Here is an 18,539-nt window from a genome sequence, read left to right on the forward strand (position 1 = left end):
GAGAGGGAGGGACAAGCAAGAAGAATGACTCCCAGGTCTGGCCTGTGAAACTGGGTGAGAGGAGTTTACCATGATGGGGGAATCTCTTCTATGGACATCAGATTCCTTTTATAGCACTTAAGACCTGCCCACATCCTCCTGTAGTTCCAGTGTCTTTCTACACTCAATGCCAAAATGAAAGAAGTCTCCTAGCTTTTGTTAACGAACTTCAAAACAAAACCAAACAAAACAACTTTTATTGGTATTTATTTTGTGCTGAATTTATTCTGGCCTTAAGTTTTTGTTTCTTCTGGGATATCTTTTTCTTCTGGGCAACTTCCTCCTCTGGTTTAGGAACAATCTGCTCTTTTTTAGTAAGGATCATCTCAGTGTGGCAGTAGGAGCTCACATAGATCTGTAACTTCAGTGGTGCATCTTGGGGCCTTTGTTCACCTGGATGTCCTCAACGACCAGAGAATCTACATCTAAACCCTTAAGTTCAGCATTACTCTCTGCATTTTTAAGCATGTGCAGCAAAAATTCAGCACTGTTTTTGGGCCACTGACCCTACATCTAGCTCCACTCTCGGGCCTGGCACACCCACCAACTCTGCCATTGTAAGGATGGAATGGTACACATTGATTCCGTAAAACGACACCTTTTCAGATACACATAACCTTGATGGCTCTGGGCAGTTTCCTGGGTGTCCTTAAAGTGAACACAACAATTTGAATCTCTTGATTTACATGATTTTGTGGAGTTTTCCGAGTCAAGCGAATAGCAAACTATTTTCAGAGACTGCCACTTACAGGAAGAGCTTAACAGTCTTTCTTCTACCCTCTTCCACCATTATCACTTATTTATTAAGTGTTTATTTGTATGCTTATGGTGTCCAAAGCTTCTGGGCCATAGTTTTAAGGTGTGAATTAGTGAATGAGTTCTTTTTATTACATAAACCTACAGACCCAAGTCAACCTCCAGATTCTAAATATGGGTAGGCTGCCCTGATAGGGAAAATAGCAGATCTAAACATGATTCTCAGAAAAAGTGCACTTGCTTAAAAATTATCTTTTGAGGAGTACAGTTATGAAACATTGAAATATGATGTTAAAACCCAATAAAAATTTCTAAATTCAGAAATGTAAAAGAAGTGACAGAAAAAAAGAACTTACTTCAAACTCTTCTTTTCAATAATGAGTTGGACTAACAACACTTTCTTTTCAAATTTCTTTTTCTTAAAAGAATTTTAACTACATTAAGGCCATTTGAAGTGGGCTTCCTGTATAAAATACAAGATATAATCAATTTCTTTGAGATCTGTACCTTTGAACATAAACATAGCAGAAGTGTTTTTGGTTTAGAGTTTGTGAGGAAATTCCTAACTTTTCAGATTTGTTCATCTAGTGTATATGTGTATATATATATATATATATATATTTTTTTTTTTTTTTTTGCAGTACGCGGGCCTCTCACTCTTGTGGCCTCTCCTGTTGTGGAGCACAGGCTCCGGACGTGCAGGCTTAGCAGCCATGGCTCACGGGCCCAGCCGCTCCACGGCATGTGGGATCCTCCCAGACCGGGAGCACGAACCCGCGTCCCCTGCATCGGCAGGCGGACTCTCAACCACTGCGCCACCAGGGAAGCCCCTCTAGTATATTTTTAAAATTAGGTTTTGGTCTCTTGGCTGGTCCTTCAGAATCCGTTTCCATTCCCTGGAGTCTGATGGGGAGCACTGGAGAAGAGATAAGGAAGTGAACTGAACTGACCACGCGGCCATCCAGCTGCCACTCCATCGCCTGGAAACAGAGAAGAGGCCAGGCTTTCTCAACCATAAGAGTCCAGCTAGTGAAGCATTTAGTACAGAATTTCCACGAGTACCAGGGAACTAAGCTTGGATGTTACATAGTCAGGAATAAGCAACCAGAAGAAAACCAACCACGCAATGAAATTGTTTTTTCAGCAGAAACCTCACTGTCCTCACTGCCAACTCTCCAGATCATATGCTGCTGGGACCACAGAGAGAAACGTGGCCAAGGCTGTCATAGAACAAAAGCATTCCAACAAGCGCTTGCCAGGAGACCCCACTTCCCCTCACTATGCCACCTCCCATTGCCCACTGCTGCTTCCCAAGTCTCTCATGGATGCATCTATCTGGCACAGTCTAGAACACTTGCCCACTCCCTTGAGAATGCAGTTCCAACTGAGTCTAATAATTGGTTTTTAGGGGAGTCTGGGAAGGATGGTCTTTCCCTTTTCAGCCTCTACAGAGCAGGGACACATTCTAGACAGTGTTGGAAATGATGTTGAAATATTTTGCAGTATCTGCCACAGATAATTAACAAAATCACCAAAAGAAATGATCACCCCAAATCACTGGTCTCCTCCTCCCAGCACTAATTCCGTTCAGAAGAAACAATTACCTAGGTCTTGCCTACATTTCCCAAACATTGTCATTTCAGGCACTTCCTCTTTCAGAACTGGTTCAACATTACTGTGCACAGAGCACCCAACTAATCATCCGTCTAAAGCCAGTAGACTTGAGGACCCTCCTTTCCCGTGGAAGGCCCTTGGGCACCAAAGAGTCAAGCCGTCACTTTCAGTCAGTGGCCTTGCTCTTCCCTGATTTCTGTTAGGTTTGTTGATTCAGGTCAACTGATGGATTAGAGGGCAGTTCTTATTTTTAAGAGTGTACTACAAGAAGCATAAAACATGAATAATAGTGACACTGTTTGCTTTCTTGTTTCACGGGATAGTGGTGGGGACAAAAGTGGCTTAAAAAATTTGGGGGGGATTTTCTCTTTCCATTTCCATATGTAAGGAGATTAGCAGTCACCACTTTGTCCTAATAACAGGTAAAAAGTTGAACAGACTGAAAAATCAACAACTCTTCTAGGATCTGTAAAAGAAGTGAAGACACAGAGAAAACGGCTGCCCTCAAGCTTGAAGAGACAGGTGAACACAGGGAGCCGTGGCTCAAGGGAGTGGAGATCCACAAGTAGAGACCACTGTGGGAAACAGGGAGGCAGGAAAACTGGAATGGTAATTGATGAATTGATGGAGGTTCAGTGTAGATGACTCCGAGAGTTAAAAACTCCAGAGGGACCCAGCCATAGGAGTGTCCCCTACATAGCAGGCTCTAGCCATCATGTCCTATCTAATGGCGGGTGGGGGAGAAAAAAACTGAGGAACGCGTGTGAAGTTCATAGTCTAGATGCACAGGCTCATTAAATGCTGAGACTTAATCATAGGACTATAGAATGCTTCCTCTCTTCACCACCTCCTTACTAAAGGTCTACTTACAGCAGTTCCTTTTACCCAGTACACTATGTCCAGCTATCAAGAAAAAAATTACAAGGGAAACCAAAGGGGAAAAAAACCCCATAGAATTTGAAGAGACAGAGCAAGCTTCAGAACCAGACATGGCCCGGATGTTGGAATTAGCAGCCTGGGATTTAAAACAATTATGATTAATATGCTAAGGGCTCTAATGGATAGATAGACAGCATGCAAAAACAGATGGGCAATGAAAGCAAAGAGAAGGAAATCCTAAGAACCAAAAAGAGATGCTAGAGATCAAAACAGAATTTTATTTTAACAGAGTTAAAAATAATTCTTGGATCCAAGATGGTGGCTGAAGTACCAGTCCCTTGTTTCAGAGACCACAGTGTTGCCTGTAGTTGTGGATGCAATGGTTCAAGGAGAACCAGCAGTCCCTCATTTGACATGAAGAGAACAATATTACATGGGTAATGATTGGTTTCAATGATTGAAGTCCAACAAGGAAAGATCTTGATAGCTGAAAATATTAATACCTCCATGATTTCCTCAAGGATGATCTGATGTCTAGTATGACAGTCTCACCATATATCCCAGCACTGCACCAGAAGCTGCATTCCCTGAGGTAGATGGGATCACAGCAAATGTCTAATTGATCACTTCACACTTTTGAACCAGGAACCTACTCAAGTTTATGGCTCCAGGGCTGGGCCCATGGCTGGCAGTGGAAAGCTTGGATCTGATTTAGAAGCATAAAGAACAACGAAACCAGTGAAGATCCAAACTACTGAGACTGAAAACAGAGACCTTTGCTAGTCTAGGTCCCTGTCTTCCTATGTCTTCCTCATCATTCAGCTTCTAATAAAACCTGAGCTCTGATATACCCCCTCCAACCCTAAACCTGTTTCACTAAAGAGCTGCAGCAGGTGTTGATGGAAAAACCAGATTCTCTGCTGGGTTTCCTAGTTGGGATGCGTGTGGAGGAGGGGGACAAGACTAGGCCTCTTGAAAACAGTACGACAACTTGTAGCCTCTCTCTGCTTGGGGGAATGGGCATCCTGGGGATACGGAGTAGTTGAAAGTGTATATATAGGCTTTTTGGCTGCTGGAAATAGACTATTGTTAAAAGCTACTTCTTATTAAAAAGGAGGAAGCAGAGGATGAAGATGCCCTTAGCAAACTGCTAATACAATCATGGCTATCTGGGAGAGCGATCTGGCTCGTCCTGCTAACAAAAAGTGGTGGTAATTGGGCAGGAAGAATTTAGGAAAGTGGACAAGTCACACATTATTGTTGGAGAAAGTCAACTTCAAAGGAGACAATGCTCGGGGCTTCCCTGGTGGCGCAGCGGTTGAGAGTCCGCCTGCCGATGCAGGGGACGCAGGTTCGTGCCCCGGTCCGGGAAGATCCCACATGCCGCGGAGCGGCTGGGCCCGTGAGCCATGGCCGCTGAGCCTGCGCGTCTGGAGCCTGTGCTCCACAACGGGAGAGGCCACAACAGTGAGAGGCCCGCGTACCGCAAAAAAGGAAAAAAAAAAAAAAAAAGAGACAATGCTCAAGGACCGAGGAGGTTTATTTTAAAGTGCCTAATTCACCACCTCTGATGATGTGTTTGATTTTCAAGTTTATTTTAAAGAATGGTTTTCACATTGTAGCAAAGGTGAAGAAAGTCAACTCTTATAAAAACATATTCTACCAGGAGATTTTTGAAGCTCCACACCACTTTTAGAAAAGCAAAGCAAATGTGCTTAATCTGCTGCAAATGTTCTTCAGAATCCATTCCTGGCTCTTGTGACCACCTCCTTTGGTCTGATTTTTCTATCCTAGAATCCTGCACAACATGGAGTCAAAGTTCACGATGTGGTGGAATCTACCACCTGCCCACTTTTATAAAACTCAGACAAAAGTTTCCCACATCCATCTTTTTTGCACCACGCCTGTGATTCACAGTTCTGCAGAAACCAGCAGAGATCTGGTGAAAAATGCCCACTTTCTCCCAGTTCCTGGTGCATACGTTTTTCGTTCAGGTATCTCAGCTGTGTTTCCCAGGTTCTTTGGATCCCAGGAACAGAGGCGATCTCAGGCTGGCTCAGGAGGTGAGGTGTATTGAGCCTACTATGTCAGGAAAAGAGCCAGCCTCTTGGGGGTGAAAGATGAGGAGCTGGGGCACTTGGGGCTCCTCCCCTCATGTTTCACAGCTCCTGAGAGCACCAGCATCTTCTCTCCAGTGTCCCACCTCCACCTCGGCTTGGCCCCTCTCTCGGCCTCACCTTCTTTTGTCTGTGTCTTCTTGCTTCTCTTATCTTTATTAACCGGCTCCTCTCCATCCTGCTCATATCATCTTCTTCCTCATAATGTGGTTTCCTGAAAACGTCAGCTTGCTTATGGCCTCTTGTGGCTTCTTCTGTACTTCACGTGTCTCCTTTTCCTGCATCCCTTCAGCTTGGGTTCCCACAGCCCGATTCTCTCCTTCCTCAAGCCAAGTTCCCAAGAGTGAGAACCCATTGGCCCAGCTCATTCCTGCTTGGTTACTCCACGGAGTGGCTACACCTGGGTCTAATCATGTAGGCGGGTCAAGGTCCTGTGATGACGCACAGCCGCCTAGCTCTTTGAAGACAGTGGGGCCTGTGGGAGTGCTGGGCCCTGGGATGCCTCAATCCATTATTTCTTCTGAGCTGAATCCCTAACAATCCATGGACCATTCTTTGTGACAGAAAGGAAAACTAGACTGAAAACAATAATTTTCCAACCTAATCAAAAAGGAAACAAGGTAAGGTATGAATATTGATTGCCTTATTCCCTATTCTAGAGAATCTATGGTAAGCTCTGTTAACCTGCCTTTTCACTTTACTGAGTTCATTCTAGTACCAGGAATTCACCCACCGCCATGTCGACCTGGCCAAGCTCTAAGTGCAGGTCTATTTCTTTCCCTATTGAAGAACTCGACAAATCTACCATTGAAAGGAGTTGAAAACCTTCCCCTGCTACATGTCACCTTGGCACTTTGCTTCTGCGTTGGCCTAGCTGGAGACAGTGCATTAGAAAACCCCTGAGACCCGGGCCTGGGAAATCTTGACCTGCAAGTGTCTATGAAGGGAGAGTGCAGTGGGCGTTTTAGTTACCCTGGCCTGTCTGGGGCTTGTGCAATGAGGTTCATGAACACTTGATGGTGTTTCTCCTTATCTGTGGGCATTAACTTTTTCCCACTATCCCCCAGCCCTGGCCTGCCCTTTTGGTGCTATAAAGGCCCCCCAACTGGACACAGTTTTCCCAGTGAGGGTGCAGTGAGTCAGGCTGCTGTGTTAGCACACCTGGGGGAACCTATTACGGGGTGTGTGATGTGACAGGGGAAGAAAATTTATTAGGCATGAATGGTCTTTGATTTCTTGCTTAACTCACCAGGTCTCCCCCAACTCTCCCCACCTCCAGCTCCACCTGAATTACCTACATTGTTGGGCGCCTGCCGTATTACCTCTCACTGCTGAGCTTTTGCTCCTGAGTTCTGTCTGGAACGTGTTCTCATTCTACTTGACTTCTTCTGAGTCTGAGACATTGCTTCCTCTGAGAAGCCTGACCTGATTCCCTCTCCCTAGGATGGGACTGAGTTCTCTGACACCCACACACACGTGCCCCCAGGGCAGCTACTGTTTTTCTTCTTTGTTGTAATCACTGCTAATTGTTTTGAGTGGAGACTCCTGGAGCATAGTGCCCTCCGTGTTTGGCACATAGAAAATGCTCAATAACTTCCTGTTCGGTGTGGAACGTGTGAGCTTGAAACTTGGCTCGGCTGGTGGAATCTTCTCATTCATTCTGGGTTTAGGATAATATTATGCATTCCGGTGAGAATTCCTGGTGGTGCTTCATTAATAACAGCAGTCAGTATTTCTAGAATAATTATCATATATCAGCGTACCATTAAGTGCTTAAGTACGACACAGGTGTTTGTCTCTGTCACTCTCTTCAACCAGCGAGGTAGATACTACTTTTAACTCTGTTCTATAGACTAGGAAGCTGAGGCTTAGAGAGGTAGAGGGAATGGCCTAGGCCACCCAGCGAGTAAGTGGCCACAGTGGAGTTGGAACCTGGACGATCTGGTCCCAGCCCTTCTGCCTGCGATGACACCTGCTGCCATGGAGTCCCTGGAGCTCCTCTGCTTGGCACAGGCATTAGGAACCTGCAAGAGACTTAAAATACAGCTCTCTGTGTCTTAAATAGTGCTTTCTACTAGTAACCTTGAAAGTCTTCAGCTTAAAAAAAAACACCCCAAAATCCAGGGTGTCCTGCCAACTGAGGCATGGTATTTAAAAATAATTGTAATTCTTACTTATGAATGTAAATCCAATTTCTTTTTTCTGTTCTTCTGTTATTTTTGTTGCTTTTTTTTTTTTTTGCGGTACGCGGGCCTACTCACTGTTGTGGCCTCTCCTGTCGTGGAGCACAGGCTCCGGATGCGCAGGCTCAGCGGCCATGGCTCACGGGCCCAGCCGCTCCACGGCATGTGGGATCTTCGGGGATCGGGGCACGAACCCGCGTCCCCTGCATCCGCAAGCAGACTCTCAACCACTGCGCCACCAGGGAAGCCCTGTTTCTTCTGTTTTATTATGCAAGTAATACCAAAGTGCGTTCTTCTTTCTCAGAGATTCAGATGAATTAGGAATACGTAGAGTAAAATGTGAAAGGCCTCTTCACCTCTTGCTTCTCCTCACTGAGCAATTCTGTTTTCTTCCTCAGAGGTAACAATTGTTAAGTTTGGACTGGATCCTTCAAGTCCTTCTTCTATGCACTCACACACAGGTGTGCGGCCAGGGAATAAAATTCTTTTTCCACATAAGTGGCATCATCCTCTGTGCATCGTTTTGTCACTCAAGTTTTTTCCTGCTATGCACTACATCTCGGAGACCAGCCTCATTCTATTTAAGAACTTTATATATAGTCTTTACCATCCTTTAGCTCTTCCCTTACTGATGGAAATATGGGGAACACCCAGAAAAATTGCAAATCACAGCTTGCTTTTGCTTTCTAAAAAATGCTCAAGAAGAGTGCTCATTTCGTGTTGAGGTTTACTGCTCCTTTTCTCGAACTTGTATAATCAGTGCCACTCACACTTTCTTGAATGAGGAATTCAGTCTGTTTTGTTTTGGTAAAATTAGTGAGTCACAATGTCTCCCCTCTCAGCTGACAGAGGCCCAGTCTATTGTGTGCTTGGAAGGGGCACAGGATGTTGTTACACTTGGCTACTCAGTTGTACAATGGTCTCACGCTAGGTAAGGCCCCGTGCTAGTTAAGCCCTTGTTTGCTCTTCAGATACTGACCGCAGATTGGCACAATGGGATTGCTACCTGTGCGGTCAAGGCTTACAGGTGCGTGTGTGTATGTGTGGTGTGTCTATGTGTGTATATGTGTGGTCTGTGTGTACGTGTTGTGTGGGTGGTGTGTATGTGTGTGCACGGTCTGTGTATGTGTTGTGTGCAGTGTGTGTGGGGTGTGTAGGTGTGATATGTGGTGTGTGTATGTGTGTTGTATGTGTATGTGTGTGGTGTTTGTGTGGTATGTGTAGGGTGTGTGTGTGTGCATTGTGTGTGTTTTGTGTACTGTGCGTGTGTAGTGTGGTGTGTGTGTGGCATATGTGTATGTGTTGTGTATATGCGTAATGTGTGGTGTTTGTGTAGAGAGTGGTGTGTGTGTGTGTGTGTGTGTGTGTGTGTGTAGACACCAGCCCACTCCTCTGCACTGGCCCACTGGCCCATTCATGTGATTGCAGGAGTACCAAGAGAAGGAGGTTTACGCAAGGAGTGGAGCGGTAAAGGGACATTGCTCCTGACTCACTCTGTTTTCTCTCTCTTGTACCAATTATTTCCAAGTCCAGAATGTATGCAGAACTTAATGAACAAGTATTTCCCCTTCTGTGTAGAGGGTTCTGCAAGGACAATGAACATGATCTGATGCATCTGCAAATACAGAATCTCCCTGTGGGGAAAGCTTGGGGAAACTCTTGCTAGGAGTTATCCTTAGAGGAAATGCTGCTCCACACATAGTTTGTGAATGAGTTTTGGTGATTCATTTTACTCTAATCTATTGCTTGGACATTTGGCATCAAAGTCCTCTGGCTGCTTTGTTTTCTGTGATCAGAAGGACCTACTCCATTGATGTAAACAGCCCAACACTGATTTTTTTTCTCAATTTGGTTCATAGTTACAATTTTACCTTCTATTAGCACCTTGAGTTTTCTGTTAGTAAATTTCCTTTCCACTGGTGTCCAGAAATGACCAGATGCTTGTTCCATTAATATTTAGTGTATGGAGGCTGCAGCTTAGCCCATGGGCTGCTGCAGAGTAGCTACTTGAAGATGCCCACCATCTTGGGCTCTTAGGATTGTAACTCTGAGGTCAGGTCCATCATGGTACCAGCATGATCTATCTTTTCAGTGGAAAAACTAGTAAGAATTGTATGTACTTTGGGATTATGGTCACACCATTTTTAAACTTTCATTTCTTCCTTCCTCCCTAACTTTGGAGTATTGTGTCTTTTCCCTAAGAATTTAAGTATTTAAAATTTCATGTATTGCTTTTTCTCTTTCTTTAAAACATTTTTCTCATATTACATATAGTTCACCTCATTGTTTTAAAAAATTGTAGAAACACATACTATAGAAAGTGAAAATCCCTATATCTCTTTCAGATATGGGTTTGTTGTTCTTGGGTCTTCCTCTACTTTCCTTTCTTTCAGACAATGAAATTTGAAAATAACCCATAAAAATACAGAGGTAAATTCATGTATTAATTTAAACATTCATAACTCTTAATGCAAGTTTCCAGGGCATGAGTATCTCCTTAAACAATTGTCAAGAGAGAAAATAGCACACTGAGGTTCATTTCAATTTTCAGTGAAGTACATAAGGTTCCTTTGATCATGTATTGAGGAAATCCAAATTCTTTATTCTATTTCTCTTTGGAGTTGGTGACTAAGTGACAAAGACACCAGAAATCAGCTGAAGATGAAAGGACAGTATCAGCTTTAGTCCGCAAAACAGAGGGCTTCAGGATTACCTCTCTTTCCTCTCCAAAATGTGGATCTTGGTGGGACGCTCCATCTGCAGGGCAAAACTGGACCATTGTAACCCAGCCTCCTGCATGGAGGGTCGGCACCCACTCCCAGCCTGTCACATCAAGACACAGAGAGCTGTTAGGGCCTGGGGTCCGCCCAGTTTACTTCCCACCTGGGAGCAGACAGGCAGGTCTGCTGACTTTCCCCTACTGTCACCCATCATGCAAGTCAGGTCTTCTGGATGAGTGCCTCCAAGGGTCTCTTCCAGAAGATACATGCCCTGCCCTGAATGGCCCCAAGAACAGGGCACAACCAAGCCCCCAGAGGTATGATCTAGTTTATCAGCTGAGTCAGAGGCAATCAACTTTATAACCCAGGATCTGATATCAGTCTCTGCTTCCTCCAGCCTGACTGTGGGGCTGAGAGGGTAGCTCTTTCCTCCCAGAGCGCCTGCATTTTTTGAGGATGGAGTGAATGTTTGTGTTTTCATGAGGCCATGCGAAAGGAATGTGAATATTAGAAAAGAGCTCTATTTGTTAAAATGATAATTGCTAGAATGCTCTGGAGCCATCCATATCTCATGAAAGCCTGAGGAATGGGGCAACATCTGACCCTGACGACTTGCACTCACCAAGGCGCTTCCGGATGATAGAAAGTTGCTGTCATTTTCGTTATAATTTTCACTAATAACTTGGATTTCCCTTTGGCCACTGAATATTTCAAAGCAACTGGTTTTTACAGCATCCAAGAGCTGACTAGCCCCATGACAGTTGCCCAGGCTAACTTCATGGAGCGAGCGTGTGAATAAAATAATAAATGAGTGTATAAACATGCATAATTTATTTGAATCAATATTCATGCCTGATTACACCGTGGGCCATTTCAGATGTTTGAAAGCCAGGCCTGGCTGGCCCCCGCAGACACCCCCTGCAGTAATTCCCTCAGGAAGTGAGCTCACCTCCCCTCCTGGAAGAGCATTTATAAAATGCTTGTGTTCTTCCTGGTGCCAACTCTGCGGGGTTGGGGTCAACTACGAGTTTCAGTTACTCCTTATAACAACTGAGAGAGTCTTGGGGAACAAGCTCGCCTCCTTGTACCTTTCAGTTTGTTTCCTCCCGTGTGGTGCCTGGGTTTTCCAGTTCAGAGGCGCCTCGGAGACAGGGAAAAGGGAGAAAGGAAGAACAGCGGCCTGTGACAGCTTGGTCTCTTCAGTCAAGTGAAGGGTCAGTGCTATGGTTTAGGGGAGATGCTCAGCAAATGGAAACATCTGCCTGTGCCCACTCTAACCATCTGAAGGTGTCAGCCTCTAGGAACCGAGGTCCCTGTGCTGAGCAGCAGCACGGCCTGGTGATCAAGTGCTGAGTTAGGTCATGTCAGACGGACCTGGTTTGCATCCTGCCTCTTCACATTCCCAGCTGTAAAGCCGTTGGCCACTTAGCCTCTCTGTGCTTTAGACTTCCCGTCTGTAAAACAAGAATGACAGGAAGGCCTTCCCCATCATGAATGGAAAAGATCTTAGAAGAAGTCCTGCTCATAGAAGAATGACTGGGGAAACAACCAGGGATCAGTGAACTCCTGTCTCTACCAGGGTCTGTGCACACATTTTGTGCAAACCCACCCCGGGAGGAGAAGGAGAACCCCGTGTTTTCACTGGGACTGGGTCAGAGGTTTAACAAAAACTGTCTTTTATGCCCTGGCCACCTCTTCACCACAATATTTTACGTTTCTTCTATGGTACATCAGAGGTGTAGACAAGCTCTCATCTTTCAACAAGTCATGGTTCTGGCCGGGCTTGGCACCCAGACAATCTGAGGCACAGATTTTGCTGTCTCTCCCAAGTCATCCTGACGGTCCATATCTTCACCTTGTTGCAATAACATAATAAGATCTCTCAAGGGCTTTCCTGGTGATGCAGTGGTTGAGAGTCTGCCTGCTAATGCAGGGGACATGGGTTCAAGCCCTGGTCTGGGAAGATCCCACATGCCACGGAGCAACTAGGCCCGTGAGCCACAACTACTGAGCCTGCGCGTCTGGAGCCTGTGCTCCACAATAAGAGAGGCCGCGATAGTGAGAGGCCCGTGCAACGCAATGAAGAGTGGCCCCCGCTTGCCATAACTAGAGAAAGCCCTTGCACAGAAACGAAGACCCAACACAGCAAAAATAAATAAATTACTAAACTCCTACCCCCAACATCTTCTTTAAAAACAAAAATCTCTCAAACATTCAAGTGGAGATTATGTGTTCAATCACAGACTACTCTCTCCTAATTGTCCAACATGCTTCTAGAATGCTTCACCTTTCACTCTTATCTCTTCTGCCTCAGTCCTCCCCTGTTCCGTCACCAGTGGAAAAAAATATTTCCCTAAAGTTCAGGGCTTCTCAACCTTGGCACTACTGACATTTTGGATCAGATACTTCCTTGTTATGGAGGCTGTCCTGTGCCTTGCAGGATACTTAGCAGTGTGCCTGACCTCTACTCACTAGATGCTAGTAGCACGCGTAGCCCCAGCTATGACAACTGAAAATGCTTCCCGACGTTGCAAATATCCCCTTGGGAAGGGGGAGCAAAATCTTTCCCGATTGAGAACCACTGTCCTAAAGGAATGCAACATGCTTCTAATGTTACCCTAAAGACAAAGACTGGTGGTATGTGTGTGCATGCGTGCACGCGGAGGGAGGGGTGCTACACAAAGAACCCTATAGTGCAATCCAGCGCCAGATGCTTGGAAGTTCTCTTATTTCTAGGGTGAGCTCAGGCTCCCTTCTCTTCCCTCTTTCCACCCAACTCCATGTTCAAGTAGGAAGCCTCCTGAAAATAGGCCGCAAACTAGAGTCCTATGAAAAATGGGACTGCTGTGGAGGGAGTGGAGTTTGGAGTTGCAACTTTCAAAAGAATGAAATGGATGTTTCCTTGTTCTCTTTCTTCCCCCTTCTCTCTTTCCTCTCAGTGTGGCTGGTGGTAAGACTCTGGAGAGAACTTCAGCCTGGAAAGCTAAAAGGGGCTGGGGTGGAGCTGCGTGGAAAGGAGGCATCGTGTAGGCAGGGTAGGCAGGCTCTTCCCTCACATTTTCTTGCTGCCTGGAGCTGGTTGTGATGAGGGGACTCCCACCAAGGTGCTGGCGAGGAGGCTCCACCTCTAAGATGTGCTATAAACTGGAGCCACTGATCTGATCCCGTCACCTGGGCGGCTGGGATGGGAGGTATACAGCCTGGGCGGCGAGGATGAGAGAAGGCGTCTGGTGGAGAGTTGCAGGAGCAGACTCACACCTGGAAAGAAGAATGAGAAGCCACGAGACAGCAGAAGCTATGAGGTGCAGAGATGGAGGACAGGGAGTAGAAAGAAGCAGGGACTCAGGGGCCGAGCAAGGTGACAAGTAGCTTTGAGAGGCTCCCTTGACCACTAGAGCTACTGTAAGTGCTGACTGGCAAGGAACAGCATTCCATTTCTCAATGAGGTTTGACGAGATGGGTTGTTTTTCCTCACTTCCCTGTTCATCCTCACGGTAAACTTCCCTCAGACTAAGGAATCTGATTATGTGGGAAATGCCTAACTCAGGGCTTCTCCAACTTCAATCTATGGATCTCCGGAGGTCCGCAGACATAGTCTCTGCTGTTTGCAAGTGGTCTGAGAATAAGCCTGGCTTTTAGGTAGGCTAAAGTGATTAATACAGTCACATTCTGAATCATTTAGAATGACTACACTGTCCAATACGGTAGCCCCTGGCCACATGGGGCTGTTGAGCATTGAGATGCGGTTAGTCAAAACTGAATTGTACTTTAAACTTAAAATGCACACTGGATTTTGAAATCTTAGTGAGAAAAAAAGAATATAAAATATCTCAGTAAGTTTTTATACTCATTACCTGCTGAAATGATAACATTTTGGATAGATTAAATTAAATAAAATATGATATGAAAATTAATTTTGCCTGCTTTTTTGACTTTTTTTTTTTTTACGGTACGCGGGCCTCTCACTGTTGTGGCCTCTCCCGTTGCGGAGCACAGGCTCCGGACGCGCAGGCTCAGCGGCCATGGTTCACGGGCCCAGCAGCTCCGTGGCATGTGGGATCTTCCCGGACCGGGGCACGAACCCGTGTCCCCTGCATCGGCAGGCGGACTCTCAACCACCGTGCCAACAGGGAAGCCCCTGCTCTTTTGACTTTTTAGTGTGGCTACTTGAAAATTTAAAATCATATATGTGGCTTGCATCGTATTTCTATTGGACAGCACTGGTCTAGATTATGCATTCTCAAAGGGGATGATATCGTGCCTTGTGGGGCAAAAAATTGGTTCTTGGGGGAAATGTGGTGAAAATTTGTAATCTTTTAATAATTAAATAACAGATATACATATAACATGTAAACAGATATATAGTATGCCTATGGTATTAAAATTTCACGGCGGGGGAGATTCGTAAAAACAAAAAAGTCTTAAAAAGCTCGTCAAGAGGATAATAATGAAAAAAACTGAGAAACACTGATCTAGATGAATGACTAATACCCCAAGAACCTCTACGTAAGTGCAAACCTGTGTCTGCACTTGTTTTTAGGATCCTATTCATGTCAAGTAGAAATATTTTAATTATCTTGAGTTAATGGGGAAAGAATTGAGGCAGGCTTCTTATGTAATAATGAATGAAGACAAACTAACACCAAGGTGCTCCTTTAAAGGAAAGTTTCAAATCAGTATGAAAGAGAAGAAAGGGGATGGGTGGAAATGAGCAGTCACATGGCTGGCTGGGGGGCCACTCTCATGAGAGCATCAGAGGCTTAATAGATAAGAAATAACAGAATCCATCTGTCACGTCACCTTGATTAGTGTTGCTAGCTTGAATTCTATTATTTTTGCAGATTTTTAAACACATAATTTGTTAATTTGTGTGGGAGTTCTATAGCATCAAGTTCATTTATACTTGGGTGTTAGTGGTGGTTACACTTCTTTTCTTTGGCTGTGTTTGGAATCAGAGATGCAAGAAGCAGACAGATGATCAAAATGTCAGCTCTGTAACTGATAAAAGGTAGACTGGGGGTCATGGCTTAGATGTGTTACATGTCACTCCAGAATGAAACTTGGTCAACTGGCCTTTGTGCTGAAGAGCTTCACCGATCCAAGGCAGACATCAGAGCAGCATCCTGATCCCTGTGGAGGGCAGCCCCAGCACAGGGAGGGGCTGCACTGAGCATGCCCAGTTGCTCTTTCCCAGCTCACCAATCAGATAAGCCCTTCTCCTCCCCAGGGAGGATCCGGCAGCCAGGGCTACAAGTGTTAGGCTGATGAATGTTTCTCCATGTGGAATCGTGGGAAGAGGGGAATAAATGTTTTCCCCCCATCAGTCCCTGGTCTTATGCTTATACTTATTTATGTAATGCAATAAAAGTAATTTAGGTTGGCATTTGGGTTTGTAAGACCTTTTTAAAGCATTTATTCTGAGTTACTGACCTATCACAGGGATGTTTGGGCATATTTCATGTCAGCGTGAACGTGAGTTGACTTACATATCTGTGGAACAAGCCCTGCCTGACTTGCTTTCTGTCCTGGCCCTGCTGAGTCTGCTCCTTCTCTCTACTTCTATGGTTTTCTACTGCCTCACCCCATGAAGCCTTTAACTGTACAGTAAAGGGGGAGGTGCAGTGAGAAGAACGCGTGGGTTTGGAATTGACAGGTCCCTGTTCAAGTCTGGGTACTGCCACTTCCAAGCTGTGTGATTCTGGGCAAGTTACTTAATCACTTCCTACCTCACTTTTCTCACCTGAGATGTGGGGTGATGCCTCCCTCCCAGAGTTGCTACGTGGATGAAAGGAGATGATGAATGTAAACTCATTCAGTGTTCAAAACAGTTCCCTTCTCTCCCTGCTTCGCTGAGTTTTGGGCCTTTTCTGGTGTTGCATCTACTCAATTTTCAGCTCTTCGAATGCCCATTTGCTTGACATAGTTATAAAACTCAAATGAACACCAGTGGGAGGAAAGATAGATCAGGTAAGCCAGGCTTAGGACTCGTTCAGTTTCAAAGGATAATTTTCAAAAAGTTAAATGACTCTCAAACACATATTTAGTGATTGTGTATCAAAGATATATTTACTGTATTAATGAGAGAACTGATGGATGGTAAAGCAGGTTTGAGTGAGGATTGGGAAGACTGGTATATATAGTCCATCAAAGAAAAAATGCTGAAATAATATTGCTAAGTTAGATACAAAATTGGTTAATATCCTACAGCACTACAAAACTGTAACCTTTGGAGTTATCTTTTTTCCTAGATAGAAACAACTTGCTTTTTTAGTGGACAAAAATAATTTTTAACTCTACAATTTAATAATTTTTAACTCTACAAGTTAATAACTTACTTTACAAACAGTAAACAGTAGTAAATAGTGAGTCAAACAAAGATCACAAACTCTAGACTCTTAGGGGGGCTTTTTAGACAAGGCTCTAGTATGACATTGCAAGAGCAGGAGTTATACTTTTAAGTCCAAGTTATGGATAATTTTTTTTAAAACCTACGTAGGATCTGATAATGAGAATATATGACATAGAAGCTACTTATTCTGGGTAGGGGTTGGCATGAAGCCTTCAGTTATAACTTCTAGTTATGTCTAATAAAAACTCTTCTTTAAAAACCAAAACAAAAAAACAAAAAAGGGAAAACCACCCAATTCCCATTTAAACTAAAATTTCCCGTTGGGTCCAATGATTCTAGCATTATTTTTCTTTCTCTCATAAATTGTTTTCTACTATTCTGAACACTGAGTATCTTTGGATAATAACAGAGGATTCAAAGTCACACCCCACACTTGACAGTGATGCTTTAGGACAATTCCTAACCACCAGAATCTCCTGGCTGTGAAATCTTGTCTTGAACCATATTTGAACCTTTTGGTATGAGAACCCTGCTGGCTGGCTGGCACACCATAGCTTCCTGGTTTTCAGAAAAAAGGCTCAAGAGAGGCGCCTTGGACTTCAAATGGCTATTACAAAACAACATTTTGATGAGTTAAGTGTAAATGAATCAGAAGCATATGGATTTAATTAGGCTCCGAACACAGCCATTTCCAAATGCAGAAAGGAAAAAAGCATGCTTGTGTCAAAGCACATCTTGAGGTTTTCCTGCTAAATTCAAAATGATGGAAAAACAGATGGGACCATCTGCCAAGCGTTCAGGTTGTACTCTCCACATGTACTATCTTATCAGGAACACAGAGCAATGGGAAATTTCTACCACAGAAATCAACAGCGTTTCGGCATCATGTTTGGCAGCCCATTTGTGGCCTACATTTAATTAAACCAGGCCTACGCATGGCCGCGGAGAATGCAACTCCCCTGTTTTTGAAGACGGTCCAGGGTGCAATCCACATGGGACCACGTGTGTGGTCTTCTTTTTACAGTTGAAAACCCCCATATTATTATTCTCATGCCCCTATAAGTTTTTCCATGTTACCCCTCGAGCTGACCATGAAGGCGTTCAAGTGCTGAATACAAGTTACTCCTATTGCCTCTTCTTGGTGAAACTCAGTGGCTTCAGGCAGAGAGTCAAGGAATATACATGCGTTTTCACTTAAATGTGGAACTGTTATTTCTCCCCAATGAGAAAGGTGCTAAAAGTTCAGGGGTCAAAAGCTGCCTTCAAGTTGAAATGAAAGGAGGGGCCTGATGGGCTGAAATACCTCAACATGAAATAAACAAAATTTATTCATATTGAGGCCAGAATGGAAACATGGGGCAATTCTTTCCATAGCTTTTCAAGAAATCATGTATCAGGCTTAAGCTTTTTTATGCATTGCCCAGAGGTTGTCCAGATTTACCACCGAACGTACAAATAATACCACACATTTATTGAACAAGGGCCTACAAAGTGCTTTTTCATATACTAATCTTTAATCTTCACAACAACCTGTGAATGGAGTGGAATCCTCCCCATTCTATAGAGGAGGAAATTGGGCTGATTGAGGTTAAGAGATCCACTCAAGTTCTCTCCATTAGGAAGGGACAGAGCTGGACTTGAGTTTAAGTCTTTTATTTATTTATTTATTTGAGTTTAAGTCTTTTTTTTTTTTTTTTTTTTTTTTTTTGCGGTACGCGGGCCTCTCACTGTCGTGGTCTCTCCCGTTGCGGAGCACAAGCTCCGGACGCGCAGGCTCAGCAGCCGCGGCTCATGGGCCCAGCCGCTCTGCGGCACGTGGGATCCTCCCAGACTGGGGCACGAACTCTGTGTCCCCTGCATCGGCAGGCAGACTCTCAACCAC

The 18,539-nt window shown here is 44.5% G+C and overlaps 1 pseudogene; it reads right to left on the minus strand.

Moving 5' to 3' along the window:
* Positions 1-235: 235 nt before the first annotated feature.
* Positions 236-6,144, minus strand: LOC132522661 (large ribosomal subunit protein uL22-like; annotated as a pseudogene).
* Positions 6,145-18,539: the final 12,395 nt, after the last annotated feature.

This window comes from Lagenorhynchus albirostris, chromosome 7 (assembly GCF_949774975.1).
Source record: "Lagenorhynchus albirostris chromosome 7, mLagAlb1.1, whole genome shotgun sequence".
In the NCBI taxonomy this organism is placed as follows: domain Eukaryota; kingdom Metazoa; phylum Chordata; class Mammalia; order Artiodactyla; family Delphinidae; genus Lagenorhynchus; species Lagenorhynchus albirostris.